The sequence below is a fragment of the Dipodomys merriami genome, unplaced genomic scaffold, assembly GCF_024711535.1.
Source record: "Dipodomys merriami isolate MVZ:Mamm:240054 unplaced genomic scaffold, mDipMer1.0.p SCAF_1, whole genome shotgun sequence".
Lineage (NCBI taxonomy): Eukaryota > Metazoa > Chordata > Mammalia > Rodentia > Heteromyidae > Dipodomys > Dipodomys merriami.
Window position 1 is genome coordinate 114,656,895 of NW_027202270.1, and position 27,297 is coordinate 114,684,191.

The 27,297-nt window shown below is 44.6% G+C and overlaps 1 long non-coding RNA gene across 1 annotated transcript in view; it reads left to right on the forward strand.

Annotated features, from left to right (window-relative positions):
- LOC138830871 (uncharacterized) overlaps positions 1-10,649 on the forward strand; it is a 31,320-nt gene extending 20,671 nt beyond the window's left edge. Inside the window, exons 2-3 of the long non-coding RNA XR_011373076.1 lie at positions 9,466-9,547; positions 10,586-10,649. This is a non-coding gene — a long non-coding RNA (uncharacterized lncRNA). The remainder of the gene's footprint in view (positions 1-9,465; positions 9,548-10,585) is intronic.
- The last annotated feature ends 16,648 nt before the right edge of the window (positions 10,650-27,297 follow it).

A 27,297-nucleotide genomic window follows, 5' to 3' on the forward strand; every position in this document is an offset into this window, starting at 1 on the left:
CAGAAAAAGCTGGAAGTGGCATTGTGGCTCAAGTGGTGGAGTCCTAGCCTTCAGCTGAGGAGCTGAGAGACAGCACCCAGGCCCGGAGTTCAAGCCTCACACAGACAAAAAAAAAAAAAAAAAAAAGAAAAAAGAAAGAACTCTGTGTGTGTGTGTGTGTGTGTGTGTGTGTGTGTGTGTGTGTGTGTGTGTGTGTATGAGAGAGAGGAAGAGAGACAGAGAGAAAAGGAGAGAGAGATTGAAATGGGGGAGGAGAAGAGATAAAACAGGAAAGGTAAGAGGAGAAAGTGATGGTTGAAGAAGATAGTGACTTCCATGATCATTTGGCAATGAGAGCATAGAACATCCACTGTCCCTGCCACCCAAAGGTCACCACTGCTAATGCTGTGACACGTTTTTCCCCCAGATACCTAGCATCACAGAAAAACATGGATAAATTAGGCTACTTTGTTGAAACTTAAAAGAAAATTAATCCAGGTACTTGTGTCTCACACCTGTAATCCTAACTACTCGAGAGGATGAGATCTGAAGTTCTCAGTTCAAAGCCAACCTGAGCAACAAAGTCTGTGAGACTCTTATCTCCAATTAACCAGCAAGAAGCTAGAAGTGAAGCTAGGGCTCAAGTGGTTGAGCACCAGCCCTGAGTAGAAAAGCTAAGGGACAATGTCCAGGTTCTGAATTCAAACCCTAGTATCATCATGTGCGTGCGTGTGTGTGTGTGTGTGTGTGTGTGTGTGTGTGCACACACACACACAATTGTATGCAGTTTCTATCTGAACTACTTACTAACATTTATAGGATTCCTTGTTCTAGTAATCACATTTTTAGGACTGTAGCCACAGAAAAATCTAGAATAAGAAATATAGTATTGATGTTAATTGTGCATTGACAGTTCCCATGTTTGCTCCCTAGATTTTTGCCCAGCCTTGCAGTGCTAGTAATGTCACCTGTCATCTGAGGCTGGAGGAGGTAAGGCCTTTGTCCAGGAACCTCTGCTAGCAGGTAGTTTTCCATCATCCATCTGGGTCCCTGTGGAAGCGAGTATCCCCTGGTGCTTCCAAGGCTGGGAATGGGAAGTATGTGATCCAGTCTTGCCTTCATATTCTGTGATGAATGGCAGCAGGTGACAGTGCCAGCTACCTCCAACCTGTTCAGTTTCCTCTTCCACAAAGCCTTCTCTCATCTCTCAGACTGACCTCTCTTTCTCTCTATTCTCTATGCTCTTTCCTGGGCTTCAGGCCTCACACAGGCTAACACCAAGCCTACCTACCACTTCCCCTCCAGTGACAATGCTTCCCCAAATGAGGTCTGAAGGCCCCACTCAGAATCCTCTGGGTGCACACCGCCTGAGCCGAGCTCCCTGGTCCAGGTCTAGTACAGACTGAGCTGGTGGAAGAATATTCCTGATATGAGTCTCCTAGGAACTGAGATCTGCCCTGTCTCTTTGCCTTTGTGTTCCCATAGCACTCACAATCATGCCCAGCAGTCACAAGTGTTTGGTAGACACACAAGGTGTATCCTTGGAAGGTGATGAGTATAAGGATAGAGGGAAATGGCTGCCGAATAATCAGAGAGGGTAAAGTTTGAAAGGTGTGTGTGTGTGTGTGTGTGTGTGTGTGTGTGTGTGTGTGTGTGTGTGTTGGTCCTGGGGCTTGAACTTAGGGCCTGGGCTATACCTGAGGTTTGGGGTATTTTTTGTTGTTGTTGTTTTTGTCGGTTGTGGGGCTTGAACTCTGGGTTTGAGTGTGGTCCCTAAGCTCAAGGTGAGTGCTCTACCATTTAAACCACAGTGCCACTTCGGGTTTTCTGGTGGTTAACTGGAGATAAAAGTTTCACAGACTTTCCTGCCCAGGTTGGCTTTGAACCACAATCCTCAGATCTCAGACTCCTGAGTAGCTAGGATTACAGGCATGAGCCACTGGTGCCCAGATTCCCCGAGGTTTGCTTAAGGCTAGCATTCTGCCACTTGAGTCATAGCTCTACTTCCGGCTTTTGTGTGTGTGTGTGTGTGTGTGTGTGTGTGTGTGTGTGTGTGTGTGTGTGTGTGTGTGTGTGTGTGTATTGGAGATAAGAGTCTGATGGACTTTCCTTGCCCTGGCTGGCTTCAAACAGCAATCTTCAGCTTCCTGAGTAGCTAGGTTTATAGGTGTGAGCCCTCAGCATCACAACGGGAGAATTGACATGGGAAGCCCAAGGCTCAGCAGGGGTGCCTACCCTTGGGCGTCATCTGAGTGCTACCAACAAACATTGGACCTCTCAGCCACTGTCTTTTCCATTCCTTTTGCCTCCAGTACATACTTTAGTCCCAGGGATATTTTTTGAAAGCTCAACTTTTAATGCCACAATGAGTAACTGTGTAGAAAGTGGGTCACAAGGAAGTGATTGCTAATGCACTGATGATTTTAACTGCTGAATCAGAACTCATTGTGCTACATTATGAAATATACAGGACAGAAAACACACAGATGATAGAAGTGGAAAGAATCCTAAAGTAACAGTTTTTTTTTATGAATAAATTCTGGCACAATGCAGGTTTAGGGATCTAGAGGAATTTCTGGTGACACAACCTCCTGTGAACTGAAAAACTGGAACAAAATTGCCAAACTACCAAACTTTCCTGAGGCCTCTGACTACTCCAGTGGCGGTCTGAAAGCTTCAGCAATGTCATAGACATCTTAGCCATGGCGTCAGGGTAACATGCAGTCAGGTTTTAAGGAAAAGAAAGAAAAAATAAAACCAAACTCAGAAACAATTATTTATTTATTTATTTGCCAGTCCTGGGGCTTGAACTCAGGGCCTGGCACCATCCCTGAGCTTCTTTTGCTCAAGGTGAGCACTCTACCACTTAAGCCACAGCACCATTTTTGGCCTTTTTCTGTTTATGTGGTACTGAGGAATGGAATCCAGGCTTCACGCACGTTAAACAAGCACATTTCCACTAAGTCAGATTCCTACTTCTCAGAAACAACTTTAAAATCTGTGCTATTTTCTCTTCCTGATACAAACCCAAACATACCTTTTGGGTTTATTTCACAGATGGTAGTACTGGGGATTAAACTCAAATTACAAGTCAAGCACTCTACCACTTGAGCCACGCTCCTAGCCCTTCCCGTGCTTGTTGGGTCTCTACCTTATTTAATTCTGGAAAAAATATCCTATCCAGAACCACAAAAAATCTGAGATTTTTGTCTTACTTACAAGCCAACAGATCAGTCTGCCCTGGGCCTATAGATACTGGAGACCACATGAGACTCCTGGATCACAGACCAAGGACTCGATTGCCCAGAACAGGGTAAACAGAGTATTGGAGGCAGATCCCACTGCCCTGAAGCCACATGGCTGGGAAATACTGACAGGCCACAGGAACCTTGTCTGCACAGTCCTTCTTGATTTTTATTAGCGCATATTAACTGAACAATGACAGGGGTTTCTTTGTGATATTTCCACACATGCCTATAATATACTTTGATCATATTCATTTCCTCTATTTCTTTTCTGCTACCTCACTTTTATATCTGTATTGCAAATAAAGTTTCTGCCTGGAACAGTGGCTCATGCCTATAATCTACTACTCAGGAAGCTGAGCTCAGAGGATCATGGTTCAAAGCCAGCCTGGGGAAGAAAGCTGTGACTGAGTGTTAGCGCACTACTCTTGAACAAAAAAGTTCAGGAACAGGGCTGGGAAGGTGGCTCAGTGGTAGAGCGCTCGCCTTGCATGCTTAAGGCTCTGAGTTCGATTCCTCAGCACCACATAAGCAGAAAAAAAAAAGCCAGAAGTGGTGCTGTGGCTCAAGTGGTAGAGTGCTAGCCTTGAGCTGAAGAGCTGAGGGACAGCACCCAGGCCCAGAGTTCAGGCCCCACGACTGGACCCCCCCCCCAAAAAAAAAAAAAGTTCAGGAACAGTATCCAGGCCGAGTTCAAGCCCCAAGACCAGTATATACAAAAAAAGTAAGTTTTATTACAACTTTTCATACATTCAGATAATAAATTTCAATCATATTATCTACCTTTTTCCTTCCTTCCTTCCTTTCTTTCTTTCTTTCTTTCTTTTTTCCCCTCCCTCCCTCCCTCCCTCCCTCCCTCCCTTCCTTCCTTCCTTCCTTCCTTTTTTTGTGGTACTAGAGTTTGAATTGAGGACCTTGTGCTACCATTTGAAACATGCCACAAACCCTTTCCTTTTACTTCTTCCTCTTTTTCCTCATCCTCTTCCTCCTCTTCTTCCTTTTCTTCTTTTGCTTTAGTTGTTTTTCTCAGATAGGTCTTGAATTTTTGCCTAGGGCTGCTTCTGATCATAATCATCTAATTATGCCTCACAGCAGTTGATATTACCAGAGTGAAGTACCATTTTCACCCTATTGTTTCCTTGATTATTCTTATTGATGTTCCAATTGGGATGGGATGGAATCTACAATGTTTTGATAAGTCCTTCCTTTATAGTTAAGGATGTTGAAGACTTCTTTGTGGTTTTATTGGCCATTTGTACTTCTTTTGAAAACTGTTCAGTACATTTTTCCCATTTATTATTTGTTCTTTTTTTTTTTTTTTTTTGGTTATGGGGCCTCAACTCTGGGCCTGGGCGCTGTCCCTTACCTCTTCAGCTCAAGGCTAGCGCTCTACCACTTGAGCCTCAGTGCCACTTCCAGCTTTTTTTTTTTTCCCCTGCTTATGTGGTGCTGAGGAATAGAACCCAGGGCCTCATGCATGCAATGCAAGCACTCTACCACTGAGCCTAGCCCCCTCTTTGTTCTTTTAGCATTAATTTTTCAACTTTTTATATATTCTAAATGTTAATTCCTTGTCAGATATATAGCTGTCCAACATTTTCTCCCCTCTATAGTCTGTCTCTTTATTCTGACAATTATTTCATTTGATGTGCAGAAACTCTGATTTAATGTAATCTCATTTGCCAGTTCTTACTCTTATTTCCTAAACAATTGGAGTCCCAATCAGAGTCTTTGTGTGTGCCTGTATTCTGAAGTGTTTTCTTCCGGTAGTTTCAAAATTTCAGGTCTTATTGTTGAGATCTTTGATCCATTTTGAATTGGTTTTTGTACAAGGTAGGAAATAAGGGTCTAGTTTTAGTCACCTACATGTGGACATTCAGTTTCCCCAACACCATTTGTGGAAGAGACTGCCTTTTCTTGAGCATATTGGTTTTTGGAGCCTTGTCAAGAATCAGATGGCTTGTAGCAGCAGTGTGAGCTTGGTTCTGGGTCCTCTATTCTGTCCCATTGGCTACATATTGGCTTTTGTGCCAATACCATGCTGTTTTTGGTTATGGGTCTGTAGCATAATTTGAAGTAAGGTATTGTGATACTTCCAGCATTGTTCTTTTTACTCCAAATTGCTTTGACTATTCTGGATCTTTTGGTTTTCTATATAAAAGTTTAGATTGTACTTTCTAGTTCTGCAAAGAATGTCCTTAGGATTTTGATGATGATTGTATTAAATCTGTAGGTCACTTTTGATAATTAGCCATTACCAGAAAAATAATCCTGCTAGCTAGTGTCTTCTTCAATTTCTTTAAAAAATACTTTATACCTCTCATTTTAGTGATCTCTATAGGAACCCTGGGCTTATGGCATCCCACATCTTATATAATGAGCATGTGACAAGCCTGCCCTTTGCCCTGGATGGAAATGTTTTCTTCATCTTCCAAGGTTCTAAGCAAGCCTTTTTCTGGAGAGTCAATGTGTTAAGACTGTGGGGAAAAAAATCCTTGTCAAGGTAGTTAAGTAAAAGTTGGTCAGTATCTAACTGTGAGAAAACAATGGAGAATTGTCTCCCAATATTCTTCTGTGCAAGGGCTGCTGTGTATTATTGGCTGGAACTGTCATATGGCCATGATTATTGGGAGAGAAGGTATGAATTAAGATCTTAGAGCAAATTGATGCTCTAATTAATTTTATGGTTTTCTTAGTAAAGAGATAAGTGACAAATGAACTTTATAAGTGCAAGACAAATACTGTGTCCAAGATTTGATTCCTTTCTCTTTTCTTTTCTTTTTCAGTCATGGGGCTTGAACTCTGGGTCTGGGCGCTGTCCCTGAGCTCTTCAGTTCAAGGCAAGCACTCTACCACTTGAGCCACACTGCCACTTCCAGTTTTCTAATGGTTTTTTGAAGATAACAGTCTCACAGACTTCCCTGCCCAGGCTGGCTTTGAACTGTGATCCTCAGATCTCAGCCTCCTGAGTAGCTAGGATTACAGGTGTGAGCCACCAGCACCCAGCTAATGATTCCTTTCTTTTTAAAATCTAAATGTGTGGCAGGAATATTATTTTTCATTGCACAAAAATTTTCATGGCCCTAATTTACTGACCCTCTTTTTAAACATAACTGGCAGAACTTAGGCATAATAAAATTTGGCTTTTAGGGCTGGGAAGGTGGATCAGTGGTAGAGCGCTTGCCTTGCATGCCTGAGGCCCTGGGTTCGATTCCTCAGCACCACATAAGCAAAAAGAAAAAAGCCGGAAGTGGTGCTGTGGCTCAAGTGGTAGAGCACTAGCCTTAGAGCTGAAGAGCTGAGGGACAGCGCCCAGGCCCAGAGTTCAGGCCCCACGACCGGACCCCCCCCCCCCCAAAAAAAAAAAAGAAAATTTGGCTTTTAATCTCAACCATTAGTACTGTTTTAATAATTTCAAATTAGTTTAGTAGAGCCAGAAACTGGCTCATGCCTGTAATCCTAGTACTTAGGAGGTTGAAAGCTGAGGATCATGGTTCCAGCCAGACTGAGCAGGTAAGTCTGTGAGACTCTAATCTCCAATTAACCATCAAAATGCTGAAGTAAAGCTGTGACTCAAGTAGTAGAGAGCTAGCTTTGAGCAAAAAAAAGCCCAGGGGCATTGTCCAGACCCTGAGTTTAAGCCCCAGTACTTGTATATAAGCATGTGCATACATGGGCGCAAGCACGGGCACACACACACACACACACACACACACACACACACACACACACACACACACACAAAGTTTAGCTGAGTAATATCTAAAAATACAAGTCCCTATTTCTTAGAGTTACTTTCCTTTAAGAATCTTAGATTAGGCTGGGTGCCAGTGGCTCATGCCTGTAATCCTAGCTACTCAGGAGACTGAGATCTAAAGATCATGGTTCAAAGCCAGCCCAGGCAGGAAAGTCCGTGACTCTCTTATCTCCAATAAACCACTAGAAAACTGGAAGTGGCGCTGTGGCTCAAGTGGTAGAGCACTCACCTTGAGCTGAATAGTGCAGGCCCAGAGTTCAAGCCCCATGACCGACCAAAAAAAAATTAGATTAGTTATTTTTACGTATCATTTGGGAGAAGAGGTAAGAATAACAATTTTTTGAACTTAAGAAAAAATCCTGTCATAGAACGTCCCCCAATCTTTTGCATCTCTATGGCTTAAAAAGCATGGCCTACCCTGTAAACAGCAAGGTACTTGGTAAGAAGTTTATAAATATACCTTTCCTGTTTCATTTATTTTAAGAGTATTTTTTTTTCCACCTCATGACAGTCATTTGGGGCTGACAACGTTTCCATGGTAACCATGTTCCAAAATGCTGGCTGCTGGCAAATATTGATCTTTGCACTTCTTACTACAGTGTTCACGTGTCTACAGGAAAAAGGCTGGGCTCAGAGAACACTTTTAGGTTAAAGAGTCCACGCCCAGTGGTGGTTAGGGGGCACACAATAAATCTGCTGAATTTTCCTCCCAGGATCCCAAGCTAAGGATTCCAGGGGGAAATTGACTCAACCCACATGGTGATGATTGCAATTTGACTGTATCTAATAGAGGCAGATTTTTTGTTTCTTTTTTAAAACTGCATAGTAGGAGCCCAGAAACTCCACAAATGCTACCACATAAGGCTCAGTGCAAGGAGAATGGAGAAAGGAATGGACAGGACTGGAATGGAAAGATATTGTGAATTACCTTTCATAACCTTTATGATAGATTTTTGAAGTGAAAGTGTGGCTTCTCTGAAAAAAAAAAAAAAGGGAGAGATTTTCATCTGGGGCATAGTAGGAGTGAGGATGGGCTGGGGTCCAGAAGGACTGCTATGGATGTAGTTTGCCTCTCTTCACAAAGATCTCAGGAGGCTGAGATTGGAGGATTATGGTTCAAAGTCATGAGGAAAGTCAATGAGACTTTTATCTCCAATTAACCACCAACAAGGCAGAAGTAGAGCTGTGGTTCAAGTGGTAGAGTACCAACTTTGAACAATAAAGCTCAGGGACAGCACCCAGACCAGGAGTTCAAAGCCCAGTGCCAGCATAAACAAACAAAAAACAAACTGGGGAGAGATTCTTGTTGTCAGAGAAGTTTCCAGAAGTTTCTTGTACAAGAAAGGAGAGTCTTGTTAGAAAGAGCAATTTTGAAAACTTACTTTTCCTTGCCAAGAACTAATGGAGTGTCTTCAAGGTGCATGAAATTACGTTCTGGACAGTGACCAAAGAAGCAAAATGAGGCCTCCACGGAGCTCGCTTGGAGCTGGTCTGGCTCTAGCTCTGTGTGCAAAGGGCTGGATGCTCTTACTTGACTCTCTACAGCAACCAAGAAGACAAACAAAAACCTTGCAGAGCTTCACTGAGCCAGCAGTCAGCCACAAAAAGCGGAATTTGAACCAAGATAATGTTGGTTACATTTTATTCTTGTGTTCCTGAAGGTCCCAGAGTGCTGATAGTTAACACATGTGATTTAGCTTTTACCAGTAGATTAAAATGTAACCGAATCAGCATAGCCCAAGTAATTGAGAGAATCTATACCCCCACATGCATCCTCAGTTTTCTGATTATGTCAAAAACTACTGGCAAAATTAAGGGATTCTAAGTGTGTGCATATGTGTACGTGTGCATGTGTGTGCACTTGTATGCATGTGCACACATGTGACATATTGAGACTTGAATTTGGGGCTCTTTACAGCCTTACTTTTCTGCTCAGGGTTCACTTCAAGCTGTGAAACTGTGATCTTTAGATCTCAGCCTCCTGAGTAGCTAAGATGATAGATGTGACCAGCACCCAGCTTGTTGTTTTTGTTTTTGATTTCTTTTTGTTTTTGTTTGTTTTGAGACAGTCTCACTATGAAGCCCTAGCTGACCTTGAACTTAACAATCTTCCTACTTTCATCTCCCAAATCCTAGAATTACAGATATATACCACTATACTCTGCCTATTTTTCCCCCTATCCTAGTCTTATGAGTATGTTTTCATGGGATGGAAATCCAGGGAGAAAGCACAATTGGAGGAAGTGCTCACCTGTCATTGTAGCAATAACTCCTTTAGGGAGCAGTGACTATCAATCAGCCAGGCATTATTTGTTCCCCTGGGCTTTACACATAGCATTTCAGTGATACCCATTAGCAGTTCCAGGAAGTGAATGCTATTCTAATCTCCGTTTTCCCATTATTATATCCAAGGCACAGAGAAGGTAAGTGACTTGCCTGGTTTCACACAGCTAATTGTAGAAATCTTGCAAAATATTATCCTAGGAAGGAGAGAGAGGAAAAAAAAAATCAAGCTCTGCCATGCTGGGAGAGAAAAGAGAATTCTCAAAGCCAAGGGGAGCACAAGGTGAGTCTCAAAGACCTGCCCGGGGTCACAGTGTTCAGTTTCCCAGAGGGGTGTAGCAGTCCTGATAGGCGCCCAGGCAGTAGGAATGCCAGAGACCTGGCTGGTCTTCAACCCACAGGCAGAGGAGATACCATTCCTGGGCAAATTCTCCTTCAAAGGACCTTTCTCTGCTAAGTCTTGTCTGTGCCCATATTTGTGCTCCTTTGTCTTCTTGGTTCCCCTAGATGTGACCTCTGGTGTCCATTCAGTTCTCCTGTCACCCTTGGGTGCTTGTAGGTGGTGCAGTGTCACTCCCTTGCTGCTTTCACACAAGATCCTGGCATACTGAAATTGGGGTGAGGTCCCAGGGTGTAATGGCTTATCAGCAAAATGAATGCACCTTGCTCAAGTGGATGCAACCTGCTCTGCTTGCTCTGTTCAGTGCAAGCCATCAGTGGGAGACACGTGCCACTGTCTGTGACTGTTGCTGGAAATTGAGGAGCGGAGAGGACACAGACCAAGGTCCCCTTCTAGAATTTCTTTACCTACCCTCGTTGGGTGGTAACTGGGTGGCAGAGCCTTGTAAACCTCAAACTTCTTACCGCTTGCTCTTTGGCATGTGTCATCATTTCTCATTTACCAAAAGAGATGGCTACATTAATTACAATCCAAAGTCAAACCCCATAAAAATCAGGTCTTATGGGGTTTAGGCTTTTCGTTGGCTTGTTTTCGTTTTGGTTGTGAGACAGGGTCTTCACTAGATTGCCCAGGTGCTAGCCTTAAACTAAAGATCTTCCTGTCTCAGCCTCCCAAATACTAGATTCCAAGGGGTTGTGAGAAACCACACCCCTTCCAACAGTTTCATCTTTAAAACAGCCATGGAAAGCATCCTTTAGGTGTGCCTCAGAAGCTCAAAGTTGTTTTGTTTCTTTGTTTCTTTCTTTCTTTTGTCTTTAAATTCACAACTGGGGATAATTGCTTCCATCTGTGTGAGGACTCTTCTATTTGAAAAGACAGAAAATGTAGCTGTGATTTACAATAGTTTTATTTATAATTCAGATCAAAATGGGAAAATTCAAGTGAATGGAACTTCTGGAAGGCCGTCTCTCCATGAGGAGTCAAGGTAACATGTTTTGTTAGCATTAGTCGACTTTTTCTTGCCCTTATTTCTAAAGCGCTTTTTTTTTTTTGCTGATGAGAGGGAGGAGCAGATGTTTGTCTTTCCTGGAACAATAATTCACGTCTTGTTTGACTTCACCTTGTTTGTGCTGTGCAAGGCTATTGTAAAGCTATCCACGGTGTCTGAAATAGAGAGATAGCGGTCCAAAGGCCTTGGAAGAAGTGAAAAGACATCGTTACTCTTACCTCACCTCCACTCACCTGGTCCCCCTTTCCCAGCAAATCACAGCCTGTCTTTCATGGTGTTTGGAGAGGACCAGCCCCCACTTAGCTGTGTTGTCCTTACACCCCAGTTAGAAGGAAATTAGAAACCAACTAGTTAAGAACAGACCTGTGCTGGAAAGAATCTGGTTCCAGGGAGAGACTCCTAGATGGAGGGTAAATAGGAATGGGGTGTGACCAGAGCCTTCTCAGATGAAATTCAAGGTGTGCTATTAGCTAAGTAGAGATTCTGTCCAGGTGCTAGTGGTTTATGACTATAATCCTAGCTACTCAGGAGGCTGACATGGGAGGATCATGGTTTGAAGTTGAGTCAGGAAAGTCCATGAAATTCTTATCTCCATGTTATTTGGGGGGCTTACATGCGGAGGGCTGGTTAGCAAAAAGCCAGAAGTGGAGTTGTGGCTGAAGCAGTAGAGCGCTAGCCTTGGGCAAAAAAAGCTAATCCAGAGTGTGAAGAATTGAGTTCAAGCCCCAAGCCCTAGTATAGGTGCATGCGTTTGCATGCGCGTGCACGGACGGACACACACACACAAACGTGGAAATTCCAAATAATGTAGGATACTCAGTGAGTGGCCTTAACTGGGAAGAACAAAAGATGTTAAATTGGAGGATTCTTGGTGGGTAGGACAGCTGGAGGGAGGATCCCAGCTTTCTATCTTAAGAGCTATGGGGAAAGTATTTTCTCGAACCACAGGTCTCCTTGGAGGAGTGGGCGCCAAGCAGCAGATCTGAACACAGAAGCTGGCCTTGTTTAAGTAAGGGGGGGTAGAAACTGCCAGAAGCCTAGCTAGAATTCACTCTCCTCTTTTCCCCCACTCACACACCCAGAGGACTGCCATCCTTGGCAGCCTGAACTATTAAACCAATGAGGTATTAAGCATACGTTTTGGGGTGACTCTAGAAGAGAGGATAAGCTACCAATGTACTCCTCTTCCCCTTTCCCCTTCCTCCTGTATCTTCCTGAACAGGAGAATCAATGTGATGGCTGGAACTCTAGCTTCCATATTGGGCCATGACGTTATCTTAAAACTGAAAACCATATCACTAACGAGAGAAGAACAAAGGAGACAGAAGCAAGAAATCTTGATGACAGTGTAGGGCTGCAGCCAGAGTCCAGCCTTCCTTGGAGAAGAGAACAGCAAGTTTACACTGTTGAAACCGTTTTTTCCTCATTCCCTTGGGACATCACAGGACTAGAGCTCTTGGGGAGTACAAAATTGAGTCAGCTGTTATTTGGTGGCTTGTTAACTTGTTTGATAAGATGCTTTGAAATGACAAAACATAGCCTGTGAGCACAGTCATTGAAAGGTATTATATATTCATTTAGTCTACATAAAAAGAGGCTTTATTCTCTTCCACAACCAAGAAGTCTACATGTTGGGAAGTAGATGGCTCCTGGTAAGGCCTGATATAGTTGGTAGGTGAACAAGTTAAGGAAGACCCAGAAGTTCCGTCTTTTTTCAGCAGGGTCTTGTTATGTAGCCCAGACTGACCTAGAACTTGCAGTCCTCTGGGTCTGGCTTTGTAACTGCAGTTCCAGGCCCTCTCAGGGAGCGTTGGGTACAGTTACTGGTTCTTAATTCAAGCTTTGTGTATGTTGGGGGGTGGGGGAGGGAGGAGGTGATAGGAAGTAACAGGGAAATCTGTTGCAGGCCCAAGAAGAACCTTCCTCAGCCCAGTTTGCTTCCGGCTTCGTGCCTGGAACCACTTCCTGGACCTTGTCAGTTTTCCATGACACAATTCATTCTTCCTGTCAGACTCAGAGACTGAGAGTTTCATAACCCAAATAGTTCACAGCATGGTATTTTGTCTCTATTTAAAATCATCTCCTATGGGCTTCAATTAACACTGTGCATGTCAAATTACGTCACACCCAGAGCTTGTTCTACCTTGGCCAGGCTGGGTCAGGCAGTCCTTGTAATGCTGTGGTGGTTCGGTCACAAGCACCATGCCTATGCCACCCTTGGGCCTCAGTGAGATGTGTCAGAGGTCACATCTCACTAAGGAGACCTGAGGTAAAAGGTCAAGCTTCTAACAGCAATTGGTCACCAATCGCCCTATCAACTCCTTGTCCCTGGAGTTTGCTGGACTTTGAGTCTTGGCTGTATCATTTAGCACTCATGTGATTTAGGGCAATTCTTTCACTTTTCCAAGCCTCATCTTGCACATCTGTGCAATGGGAACAGTTATACCATTTCCTTCATAGTTATACTTTTAAATTTAATTTTACATATGGGAGCTGTTGAAGGGACTAAATGTGATATGGCAGGTAAAATGTGAGGCATGACTTAGACATGACAAATTATATGGATCTCTAGACATTCACACAGAGAGACCAAAGGAGAATATTCTTAGGAGAGGATCAGAAAGGCTCAATAGCTGTGTGCATCTGATCATATAAAATAATATTTATTGAAATGAACTCCAAGAAATGGAAATAAGAGGTTTTTTTTTTTTCCTTCGTTGCTGTTTTTGTTTTCTGTACCTTTTGTCTTGTTGATAAGTTTATCTGTTTTGAGGAGGGCCAGCAGGGAGCACAGAAATGGTGGGACAAAAGGTAAACAAATGCAGCAGTGATACTCATTAGACACCATGTTGAAAATGAACCTGTGGCGGGGGGGTAGGAGGGAAAAACTGGGAGACAGTGAAGCAAGAGGTGACTTAAGTAACTATATCCCCTCTGTATATCACCTTTACAAAAATGATGAAAGAAAAAAAATGTTTGGGATGGTGTCTGGATCATAGTGACATCTCAATGCTACTTATTTTTTTTTATTGTGAAAATACCATACAGAGGGGTTACAATTACATGGGCAAGATAATGAGTACATTTCTTTTTTTTTTTTTTTTATGAGTACATTTCTTATCAAGCATTGTTGCCTTCTCCTTTTTTTCCCTTTCCCATCCCTTCCCATCTCCCCCCCCCACTACTTATTATTATTAGGGGTAGTATATAATTTTGTTTGTATGCCTGTACTGGGGCTTGCACTCAAGCCTTAAGCTCTTTGCTCACAGCTGGCACTCTACCACCTAAGCCATACCTCCAGTTGTAGCTTTTTCCCGGTTAAGTAAAGATGAGTCTCTTTAATTTATCTTCTCTGGCTCGCTCTGAACATTGAGCCTCAGATCTCTGCCTCTTGAGTAGCTAGGATGATAGCACCCAGTAGAATTTAATTTTTTAAAAATCTTTTTCAGTATTGTGAAACTGAGATACTTCTTGAGATCACCCTTAGGAAATATTTCACCAGCCTTCCCAAGACTGACAAAGAGGAGTCTAACCAGAGGTTATACTCAAGTGAGGGGTTTGACAACATCTGCCTAATTACTATATGTGGCAAGAACAGCCCTGTCTTTGAAGACACCACTGTGTGGATACAGAAAGCCTCTTTCCAGCCTGTGGGGAATCCCAGGATTTCTTTGTGTGGTCATTTCACTCATCTGCAGAGCCCCAAGGAAGAAGACAGAAGGGTGTTAGCCATCTTATCCATTTCAAAAAGAGGTAAAGTGAGGCACAGAGAAGTCTCCACATACATACAATATGGACAAGTAATTATAGACCTAGAGACAGAATGTCTTTGTGTGCTGTATTTGATTCTGGTGCCCTGCATCTTGTATATCTATTTTCCTAATTTGGGGAGGGGAAGGGAAATAACAAAATGCTGAAATAAGGACACAGGTTGACCCATTGTAACAATGAGATGTAGAAGACACTATATTGAGAACGAACTTTGTAACTTCGGGGTAGAGGAGGGAGGAGTTGGGGAGGGGGGAGGGAAGAGATGGTGGGGGAAAATAAAGAAGGAGGTAACAATGCTCAAAAGGAAATGTACTCATTACTTTACTCATGTCACTGTAACCCCTCATTATTTTTACAATAAAAATATACAAAAATGTGTGCGTGTGTGCGTGTGTGTGTGTGTGTGTGTGTGTGTGTGTGTGTGCGCGCGCGCGCTAGTACTGGGGATTGAACTCAAGGTCTTGTGCTCTTGCTGCTTGTTGTTTGTTTGTTTGTTTGTTTTTCCCCTCAAGCTGGTGCTCCACCATTTGAGCCATAGCTCCACTTCTGGCTTCTTGGTAGTTAATCAGAGATAAGAATCTCATGGACTTTCCTGGCTTTGAGCTTTGATCCTCAGATCTCAGCTTCTCAAGTAGCTAGGATTGTAGACATGAGCCACTGGGTGTCCAGTGAGCAGAAAGTTTGATCATATAGACAACACTGGGACACCTGAGTGACAAATCTCCAGAAGCCATTATGGGGAAATGACCTGGGTCACTTGATAGGCCTAATGAAGTCTTTGGGGTATTCTGACAGCTCCTCCATGGGTACTTCCAGAAGCTGTGTGCTATAGACAGCCACGGATTACAGTCAAGAGCTCTACACTCTAACCCCAGGCCTGGCAAACCTGCTGTCTGCCCTTGGAAGTTGTCGAACCTAGCACTGTGCTTGAGAAACTCAGGTGAGAGATTTGACATCAGTGGTACCCCAATTTTCACTGCTCATGGAAGTCCTCCCGTCCACCAGTATGTGTTTTAGACAGGGTGGGGGTGGGGTGCTAGAGCTTAGGAATCTGTATTTTGAAGTGTTCTAGATGTTTCTGAAAAGTGTAGGCTGTTGGAAGCCATATCTTCTGACTCCAGAGTCCCTTAAGCACTCCATAATTATCCACACAATTTAGTTTGAAGGACAGGCAGACTTCCTAGTGAACTCCCCTGAGAGAATGTGTGGTCCCCAAGAGCACCCCGCCGTTGTGGTATCTGGCTGGTTTGGTGTGGGGGACTCCTGATGCAAGGTCAACATGGCTTTGGAGGCTGTATCTGGGCTCACCAGAGGCCGGAAGTGCAGTCATCCCCTCACTAGCTCTGCCATTCACTGTGTGGTGGGCAGACAGCTTCCTTGAGTCCAAAGAGCAGATGGCAAATCCTGCTGGGCCTTCCTTGCATGCTGAGGCCGGCACCCACCACGTGGGCTTTTCCATCCATAGTCACATGTCTCCAGCTGTCTCAGAGTTACAAAAAGCCCCTGTGTTAATGAAGAGCTTGGAATGCTAAGGCTAATGATGCCTTGCACCCTGGTTTCAAAAGGGTCAATTGAAAGTTAATCCTGACATTCTTTGGCTTCATAAATCAGGAAGCAGAAAAAAAAAAACTGGGCTTTCTGGGCTACTTGGGATCCAGGAAGTGTGTATCTAGACACCTCAGACTGGCAGAGAGAAAGGGGGTCTGGGGTCCATGACACAGCTAGGTAGCTGCCCCTCACAGCCTCAGGACATGCTAAGCAGGAGGTAGAGTAGGGGCTGTCTGACATGGATTGCAGGGCATGTGCCCTGGCGAATGGGGAGTCTCCACTTGCTAGAGCCTAGATAAGAAAAGGCAGAGGAAGGCTGATTTTGCCCTCTAATTCCTGCTTTGTTGCTTGAATGGGGACAGCTCATCTCCAGTCCTCAACTGATGCCTACACCATTAGCTCCTCTGCTTCTCATGCTTTTGATTGAATCATACTACTGGCCCTCTTGAGTCTTTAGCTTGTAGGTAGCAGATGGAAGGATTTCTCAGCCTCTGTCACTGCATGAGCCAGGCCCTATCATAATATCTATCTATCTATCTATCTATCTGTCTATCTATCTATCTATCTATCTATCTATCTATCTATCTATCTATCTATCTATCTATCTATTATTGATCTGTTTATCATCTGTCTGCTGGTTCTGTTGCTCTGGGAAACCCTAACATATAGTAAAGAAAATGGGCAGAATGACATTTCAGAACAACCCAGTATAATGTGGGCCACAACTGCTCTAGGAAAACAATCTACTTGTGAGGCTGAGGACTTTGAAATTGCCCTAGACCAAAAGAATGCATTCTTATCACCAAACTGAGCCGCCTGAACAAAACCAAACCTGCTTCTTGCAAAAGTCAAGGCTTGGCAAAATGTCCATAACACCTCTCCCAGGGGTACTTCAGAACAAGGATGTCTCATTATAACCAATAAACTGCCTTCTAGGCTGAGTGTCCTGGCTTGTTGGCAACAGTTAACCGTGGGGGTAAGATGAGTCTCAGAATATGTTCTAGAGACCCTCTTAGGTTAGTTTAATTAAGAGACACCAAGGCTGAGCTTCTTAGATCTAGGCCTACCCAAGTCACCGCTTACTTCTGAAAGACTTTTAAACTCTAGAAAAGTAGAATAAAATGAAGAATTTTAAACAAAATATTCAATGCTTATCAGAAAGTGGCTGAATTCTTTCTGTGACTGTAATGCTACTATTTGGTATTTTTCAAGTAAGTGATCAGTGGGTTTCAGTTTTAAAATAAATAAACCCACCAGTCACTGACCCTTTACCAAATTGGTAGCTATCATCACATTTAATAACTGCCCGCTAGGCCGTCTTTCCTTCCAGGAAATCCTGTCAACAGCAACTGGCAAGAGTATGTGCTATTCTAGCTTAAATTGATCTGTTAATAGTTTGACTGTGACATTTATCTTTTTTTATGCCAGTCCTGAGGCTTGAACATAGGGCCTGGGAGCTGTCACGGGGCTATTTTTGTTTAAAGCTAATTCTCTACCACTTGAGCCACAGCTCCACTTGCAGCTTTTTATTGGTTAGTTAGAGAGTCTCACAGACTTTCCCACCTGAGCTTGCTTCAAACCACAATGTTCAGACCTCAATTTTCCTGAGTAGCTACAATTACTGGCATGAGACACCTGTGCCTGGCTAAGAAAACCACTTCAATAGAAGAAATGGACCCACAGGAACTTCATCTGTCCTAGGCCACTGCCCTGTAGTCTCTGTTATTTACATCTGCTCCCAGAGCTCACATGGCTCTTCTTCCTTTAACAATCTCAGGCTGGTCAGCTAGGAAGTCATGGTGACAGTAAGCCAGCTCCTCACTGAGCATCTTCTAATGTTGGTGGAGGCTTGGGGCTCCTTCCCAGGACAACCATAGTTATATTTGTTGTGTATCACTCTACAGAATTTCTTTGTCTCAAATGCTCTGTCCATGGACAGGTCTCCTGAGGGCTCATCTGGTTTGCTCAACCCACAGAATGAGATGGTGGAGGAGATGTGAGGGTGGTGACACTGGTTCCTGGTGACATGAGATCCAGGCCATATGTGTGCAATTGCTCAACATGCATTGCTAAACACATGTACAACCATCTTGAGCACAGGGAGTAACTTTATATATTTTTCTTTCAGGAAATGATAGTAATCTAATAAACACAATTTCTTGAGAACCCCTACTATTTTCCAGGATTGACTATAAGACCATAAGATTGAACACCAGACAGTTCCTACCCTCTAGAAAGAAGAAAACAATTCTTGCTAAAAATCCAAGTCCAAATTACTCTTGCTCTGTGTGTGTGTGTGTGTGTGTGTGTGTGTGTGTGTGTGTGTGTGTGTCAGAAACTTGTGATTGTGCAGGTACTCTACCGCTTGAACCACACTTCCAGTTCTTTTTGCTTTAATTATTTTGGAGATAGGTTCTCATACTTAGGCCAGGATCATAATCTGAACCATAATCCTCCTATTTGCAGTTTTCACGTAGCTGAGATGAGAAGTGTATGCCACGACACTCAGTTTTATCTGCTGAAATAGGACCTCATGAACTTGTTATCTAGGCTGGCTTTGAACCACAATCTGCTCAATCTCTATTTCCAGAGTAGCTGGAATTTACAGACTTGAGCCACCACATCTAGATCAAATTACTCCTGCTTTTTTTTGTGAGAGAACAGGGAAGCAGCAGCTCAAAGGGTATAAACGGCCATACCTTCCTGAACCAAAGATCCTCAAAGATCTGGAGAAAATCCCATTATTATTTTTTTAACTGAAACAACTCCAACTAGAAATGTGTTCTTAGAAGAGTGTATAATAGTCACCCAGCCCACACATCTTAGCCTGCGTTGTGCTGCTATAATAGGATAGCAGACTGGGTTATTTACAAAGAACAGAAATGCATATGTTTCAAGGTTTGGGAGGCTGGGAAATGCAGGAGAAAGGTGTTGTATATGGTGAGCACTTTCTGCTTGGTCCAAACATGCCTTAGGCAGGGTCACACCTCATGACCATACCGTGTATGTTCATACAAGGGAGAGTGATGGTGAGCGCGAGAGGGGCAAGCTGGCTTTTCTGACAAGCTTACCCTCATGGTCATAGTCAGGAGAGAGCGGACTTGGTAAACATCTTAATGATTCACTTCTAATCATCTCCCTGGAGCACTGGGCATTAACTTTCCAACACCCGAGCTTCAGGGGCCATGTCCAAATCACAGCACCACACCCACCCCTAAGTGTACCCCGCCCTGCACCCCCATCTGGAAAGGGGCAGTTGCTTAAGATGAAAGGCTACAGGTACCTGCAGCGGAGGGAGGAGGCAGAGTTTGAGGCAGGAGAAGCCTGATGGTAGCATCCTAAGACAGATGGAGTCCTGGCATTCCTAAAGGGGCCTGGGGTCTGGGGCAGGAAGAGGGGGAGAGGGGGAGCTAGATTAAAGGTTGAAACACAGAAGTATCCCAGGGGACACATTGTAAACCTCAGCCACCGTTTTATGTTGTTTCAGGAACTGGGGAGAAATATTCCCAAGATTCAGGCTTGCGGGAGTCAGTCTTTGAAGCAACCCAGGGGCCTCTTGTCACTTTGAAGTTCTCAGCAACTTTGCATAGAACAGAGAGAGCCGAGGGCTGCACACTGAGCCTCCAGCGGCCCTGCCACACAGGAAGCTCTGCGGAGCAGCTTTGGTTTGGGCTGGAGCCCTCTGCCATGCTTCTCTCAGGGGGCCTAGCAAGACTTGAGCCTGCACTGTGGCCTGTGGGTTCATTTCCTCCTCTCTCTTTGAAGTGGACAGGGATGGTGGGGTGAGGGGGTGATGCCATGATGTGTGGAGAAGCGACCTTGGGAGGAGGTGAAGGTGACCACAGAGGGTTTCAAATTTGTGAGGCAAGTTGCTTAGGGAACAGGCTAACAAAGATTCCAGAAGAGGAAACTCACCAGGCCTCTAGGCTTGTGGTTTTGATTACTCAGTTAGTTTACTGATTTACTGTCATCCACGTTTAATAAATCGACTGTGATCTGTAAGAAAACAAACAGAGTCCATGACCCCCCTCCCCCCATCGGCTGTCCATCAGGCTGAGGCAGGGTCCTGGGACCCCTCAGCCTTGGAGAAGTGAGGTCCTGCTCTCTCTTGTCTCTCTTCGGTGTGTGCTTTTGAACACAGGGGCCCCAGGCACCAGTCCTTCCAGTTAAACTGGAAAACTTAAGTGCCAACAGCTTCTAAACTGCTCAGAGAGAAGTTTCTAGTTAGCACAGACTCTTGGGAGGACAGAACCCAGCTGTGCAAACCTGGGGTGGTCGGAGTGGGAGTTGGGGAGCATCCCTGACAGCTGCTGGATGGCTCCCCCAGGATTACTGAGGAAGCAGCAGAGGGGGGGGGAATAGGGGTGCAGAGTAGATGGGAATAGGCAGGTTTTTGTACTCCTGACCTTGGAGGTGAGTCTGAGGCTCAGCGGGCACTGCTCAGGCTTCCATTTTGAGAAACCTGATCCTTGCACTTGAACACTCCACTCTTTGTGTTTTGCACAGCAGGGGATGCGTGCTCCTCCACTCGGCTCAGTCCCCTTTAGCACCTGATGGCTGCTGGTTTGCAGTGACTCACTGCTATTGGATCTGTCTGGGCTTATATTTCCAGCATCTCACCAGAGCTGCTGTGACCCACGTCCCAGGCAAGACTTTCCATGGTGAGGCCATCGGCAGGAGAGGAGACCTCCAATCCATCCGTCAGCATTTGTATCATTTCATCCCCACGTGGTTCTCTTCCAGCCACCTGGGCCTTTTTCATTTCCTTGAACCATGCAAACTGAAAGCATGGGTCACACTGCTCCTTCTGTGGCTCAGAATGTGTCGCTTCACACCAGCCCGAGTGTGTCAGGAGCCTACCACACTGGTTTCTTTGTGAGGTCATCTTCACTGTGGTTTCCTGAAGCCCTGGTCTCCTTCCTGTTATCTTCACTTCCTGCTTCCCCAGAGTCCTGAAGGTGTTTCCATTCAGTGGAAATACAAGGGCCTTTTGACTGTTCATTCCTGGGCGTCGCACTGTAAGGGTACAGAAACCCCCATAGCAAAAATGGAGCATCAAGTGTACTTAAGAGCCATCTAATGCTTGGGGCTCATGGCTCATACCTGTAATCCTAGATACTCAGGAGGTTGAGATCTGAGGATTGAGGTTTGAAGCTAACCCCAGGCAGGAAAGTCTGTGAGATTCTTATCTCCAATTAACCAACAAGAAGCTGGACGTGGAGCTGTGGCTCAAGTGGTAGAGTGCCAGCCCCGAGGGAGAAAAGTAAGGAACAGTGCCTAAGCCCTGAGATCAAGTCCTAATACTGGGGCACACACACCACCACCACCACCATCATCATCACCATCATCATCATCATTGATGGTGGTTCCATCTAACACGAGTCTCAAAGAAAAAGAAATTCCCTGGACAATTAAATTTGGGAGTCTGCATACTCTATCCCCTTCTGGGGATCTATTTTATACATGAAAGGTTCTGAGAAAGCTTGTAAATAACTTTCACTTTATGCCCACCATTCTCCAAATCCATAGACCTCTTCACACAGCACCTATTTATAGGTGGAGGAACGAATTAAAGTCTTTTGGATTATGTTTTCGGAAATGATCTAACAGGAGACTTCAACCTAAAGAAGCCCTTCACTCTTAGAGGCGTTTGGGAACATAAGTTTCTGCTGAGCTGATTCTCACGTTTGTGAGAATCAGAGGGTCAGCTGGCTCAGGGCTGGGGTGTGTGGCTCAGCTGGTCCCCGGGGGATGGAGCTGCAGCTTCATGAACATCTGGTGACTCCCGGGGGGGGGGGGGGGGGGGGGCGGGGAAGACTCAAGGCTCAAGTCTATGAAAAGACACCTCGTGTCTAAGCAAGGGCAGATGAAGGGAGAAGAAAAGTGAACCTGGAGAGGGTTCTTCCCCCTTTCTGGGGGGTAATGCAGCAGCAGCAGCCGCGGAAACCCCAACATCCACAATCATACTCATTCTGCTTCTGTCAAAACAGAAAATGGCCCTGGCAACGGCCTGCAGAGGAAACCAGGGGTGGCTCCGTGTCCTGCACCCCTCCCTCACCCTCCTCCCCTGCAGCGTGGGGGGTGGCTGGGCTCGAACCTGCAGCGCTACTGCTGCTGCAGCCGGGCACTGAGCCACGCATCTCTCTCCCCTTCCCATCCCTGCAGTGTCGGAGTGGAGCAGATAGGAGAACAGAAGGGTGGGGTGGGGTGGGGTGGGGTGGAGGAGGGCGGGAGGTGTCCCGTCCTGCTGGTGAACAGGAGATGACTGGAAGGAGAGTCACCGGGGACTCCTGACCTGCCTGGGCCTCCACTGAGGCTCAGCACAGGCCAGGCCCTTATTTCCCTTGTCCTCCCTGGCGGTGAGGATGCAGACTGGGGACGGAGTCTGGAGCCCGGATCCTGTCCGCTCCCAGCCCAGAACGTCTGCACAGAAATTGCTTAATTGCTTGGGTGTCTGGGTGCCCGCTTCCTGGTTACTCTCTGGTGCTCTTGTTGGTGGTGTTGGGTCCTCCAGTTCTCAACCCAGCCCCGCCCCACTAGTAATGTAGGGAATGGCTCTGTTTTATAGACAGGGACAGTGAGTGGAGAGCTCAGAGAGTTCAGATCACATTGCTGTAGCTGGGTGCCAGCATGCCTTGCCTGAGATGATTCTCACTCACCCTTGCTGGTACTGGGACTTGAACTCAGAACCTGGATGCTGTTTCTGAGGTTTGTTTGTTTTTGCTCAAGGCCAGTGCTCTTGAGCCACTTGGGCTACACCTCTGCTTCTGGCTTTTTGGTAGTTAATTGGAGATAAGACTTTTCACTGGCTTTTCCTGCCCCAGCTGACTTCCAACCAAGATCCTCTGATCTCAGCCTCCTGAGTAGCTAGAATTACAGGCGTGAGCCACCAGTGCCCCCACACTTTCTGTTTTAAATATCCGCTGAAGCAACATTTTGTCCCCACCCCCACCCCACCCCTATGTTAAGAAAAGTTATAAAAGCTTGTGAGTGGGTGTGAAATTTTATTTAATTTAAATATTAAAATCAAAACAACATCCAACAAGACTATTTGAGTCACCTAGCTCTCTAGGGGACTGTAACTTTGACTTAATCTTTATTGTTCATTAGACCCTAGACTTTATAACTGTAAAATTGGGTCATCTTGTGTGGAAACTGTTAAAATGTAAATGATATTTCCATTCAGTAGAAATGCAAATAATTTCTATCAGGCAGAAAACAAATTACCTCTCCCCCAAAAAAGAAATTAACCTTAAAGGTTATAATTTTGTGGCTTTACAGGACTTTACTAGTTTTGTATCTAATTCTCGCAATCTCACTTTAGCATTCCTTGTTTCTCTGACCCTTTCTGAAGCAGGTTCATGTCTGCAGATCCCCTTATGAGTGACTGACTCCTTAAATCAGTCCCCATCAATCCTCTATCGGCATGAGATGCACATTAAAACACCTACTGTTCACTTTCTGACTCCTCTGGTTTTCCCTGGAACATACTTTGCCATTAGAGAAACCTAGGAGTATGTATTCCCCACCTTTGCATCTGTGCTTTCTAGAAATAAGCTACAATGATTCAAAGTATACAAACAACATGCTCCATGTAATCTCTGCCCTTCTGGGCTTCCCTTTGATTCATGCCATGTCTCTGATTTGGGCCTCAGGATGCCTTCTATGCCCTCAGCCCTGCCAGGAGCCTCTGTCCAGCTCATTCCCATGATCCCAGGGCCAGCCATGGCTGAGTGAACTGTATACAGACATGGATCTAAGTAGCAGCCTACTTACTGGTTAGACAGCCAGCAGAGGAAGATACAGTCTGACCAGATCACTGAGGTCCCTGTGCCAGCAGAGTTGATAAGGATACTAAAGGAGAGTATTTGGATATTTGGTAGTACAGGAAAGAGGAAAAGCAGGCATTTGAGGACACCAATCAACACCCGACAAACACAGGAAGCGCTGGTACAGAGATGACTACCCAAAGTCACCCTGCACTAGAGCATGAGGTACAACCCGCCTGCCGCCTCCCTCCCTGCCTCCCTGCCTCCTTCCTTTTGCCTCCCTTCCTTTCTTCCTCCCTCTCTCCCTCTTTTTATCTTTCCCTTCTTTCTTTTTATTCCTTCCCTCCCTCCTTCCCTCCCTCCCTCCCTTCCTTCCTCCCTCCCTTCCTTCCTTCTCCCTTCCTCCCTTCCTCCCTCCCTCTCCCTTCTCTTTCTTTCTCTCTTTCCCCTCTCTCTTTCTTTTCTTTTCTTTCTTTCTTTCTTTCTTTCTTTCTTTCTTTCTTTCTTTCTTTCTTTCTTTCTTTCTTTCTTTCTTTCTTTCTCTTTCTCTCTTTCTTTCTCTCTCTCTTTGTCTATCTGTCTATCTCTGCCTCTCTCAGTCTCTGTCTCCCCCTCAGCCCCCCCACCCCCGACCAATCAAACCCAGGGCCTTGTGCTTGATCCTGAGAGACTCTGGGTTTTGAGCTACACTGAGGTTTCTATCCGTTGCACACATGTTCTGCTGCTCCCCTTCCTCCCTTCAGGCTGAGTACCGTGGCTTTTCCTGAGCAGACTAGTCATTTGATGTGTGGCCCTTATTTCTTATCCACATGTGGCCTTCAAAGAAAGCCCACCGTGCTTGTGAGAACTCTGTAGGTCTTTGCTTCTTCCAATGAAAAGTCCTTGATGCACACTCTCACCTCCCATAATAACTTGGTAAGTTAGGTGATAATAAAACCATAATTATATAAGCAATAAAATCATATCTCACTGTTGGGAATGCAAATTAGTACAGTCATTATGGAAAACAGCATAGAAGTTCCTTCAAACTAGAAATAGAACTCACATCAGATCCAACAATCCCACTTGTGGGTGTAGATCCAGAGGAAATGAAATCAGACTCTGGAAGAAATCTTTGCGTTCCCTTGTGCATTGCAACACTATTCACAACAAGCAAGAGGTGGAGCTAAACCTAGGTAATTGTCCATGGATAAATGGATGAAGAAAAAGTGGTAGAGCCAGGTGCAGTACCTCACACTTGTAATCCCAGGGAGAGTTGGAGAGTAGGAGGATCATGGTTAGAGGAGACCTTGGGCAAAAACTTTGAAAGACTCCATCTCAATAAAAGCTGGGTATTGTGATAAGCACAAACTTTATTGGATTGGGTCCAAACCAGCTTGAACATAAACAAGAGAAACTATTCCAAAAAAAAATATGAAAAGCAAAAAAAAATAAGACCAGGAAGTGTGGCTCAAGTGGCAGACCACCTACCTAGTGAGTACAAGTCCCTAAGTTCAAACCCCAGTACCACCAAACAAAGGAGTAAAGCAAGGGATATAGCTCAGTAGTAGATTGCTTGCCTAGCATGCAGAGACCCTAGCTTCAATCCCCAGTGTCAGAAGAAAAGAAAAAAGGAAAATATACTGTTCATACATAGTAGAATATTCTTCAGCTGCAAGAGAGAATGAAACCTTGTCATTTGCCACAACATGGATGAAACTAGAAGACATGGCGACATGGCAGATTAAACAAGCCAGGCACAGAAAGACCAATGCATTTCTTATACATAGAAGCTGAAAACATGATGTCAGGGAAGTGAAGAGAGGCATAGTAGTTACAAGGAGGATGGGTGGAGAGGCAAGGATGGAGGGGGGGGTACAGAGTCTTGCCTTGTAGCCCAGGCTGGCCTTGAACTTAGGATCTTCCTGCCCTTGCCCCCTGGAGAGAAGAGGATCCTTCCCTCCCTCCTTCCTTCCTTCCTTCCTTCCTTCCTTCCTTCCTTTCTTTCTTCTTTCCTTCCTTCACTCCTCCCTCCCTCCCTTCTTCCTTCCTTCCTTCCTTCCTACCTTCCTTGCTTTTCTTCCTTTCTTTCTCTCTTCCTCCCTTTCTCCCTCCCTCTCTCTTTCTCTCTGTCTCTTTCTTTCTTTCTTTCTTTCTTTCTTCCTTCCTTTCTTTCTTTCTTCTTTCTTTTTCTTTTTCTTTCTTTCTTTCTTTCTTTCTTTCTTTCTTTCTTTCTTTCTTTCTTTCATTCTTTCTTTCGTTCTTTCCTGCTTGCTTTCTTGCTTTCTTCTTTCTTTCCTGTACCAGCCCTGAGGCTAGAACTTGGGGCCAGAGTTTTTTTGCTCAAGGCTAGCACTCTACCATTTGAGCCCCAACTCTACTTCTAGCTTTTAAGTGGTTAGTTGGAGATGAGTCTCATAAACTTTCCTTCCCCACTGGCTTCAAGCCACAATCCTCAGATCTCAGACTTCTGAGTAGCTAGGATTACAAGTGTGAGCCACTGGTACCTGGCATGGAAGAGGATTGTAATGAGACAGAGGAGCTGGTATGATTGACAGTATGGTAGACAGCAATTACTTGAATACTTCAAAACAGCAAGTAGGATTTTTAAATGTTTCCAACACACACAAAAAAGACAAATGTAGCTGGATGCCAGTGGCTCATGCCTATAAGACTAGCTTCTCATGAGTCTGAAATCTGAAGATCATGGTTCAAAGCCAGCCTAGGCAAGAAAGTCTGTGAAACTTTTATCTCCAAGTTAGCCAGCAAAAAGTAAAAATAGTGGTAGAACACTCGTCTTGAACAAACAAGCTAAGGGATAATTCCCAGATCCAGACCTATACACAGAAAAAAAGATAAATGTTTGAGGTAATGGTTTATGCTATTCTGATATGGTTGTTACACATTGCATATATGTGTTGAAATAATCACATGCTACCTGTAAATATGGGCAGTTATTATGAGCTAATTAAAAATTTAAAGCACAGTGGCTGGGAAGGTGGCTCAGTGGTAGAGTGCTTGCCTTGCATGCATGAGGCCCTGGGTTCTATTCCTCAGCACCACATAAGCAGAAAAAGCTTGAAATGGTGCTGTGGCTCAAGTGGTAGAGCACAAGCATTGAGCTGAAGAGCTGAGAGACAGCACCCAGGCCCAGAGTTCAGGCCCCACAAACAGCAAAAATAAAATAAAAAATAAAAAAGAACAGTTGGAATAAACCACAATTGTCTTTTGTTCAGTCAATTCCCTCCAGGACCATCAAGAATTTTCTAGAAGATTAAGTTTCCTTGCCCTCTCTCTGTCTCTTCCTATTCATCTCTGCTTGATCATTCATTTTCTCCACAAGCACACCACAGCTTCTAGAAAGAATTAGGCAACCTTAACATTTTAAAGAAACAAATGATCAGGTGCCTACGGCTCATGTCTGAAATCCTGGCTATTCAGGAGGCTGAGATTTGGAGGCTTGTGGTTTAAAGCCAGAGGGACAGAACATTCCTTGAGACTCCTATCTCCAATTAACCAACAGGAAGCAAGGCTCAAAGCATGGCTTAAGTAGTAGA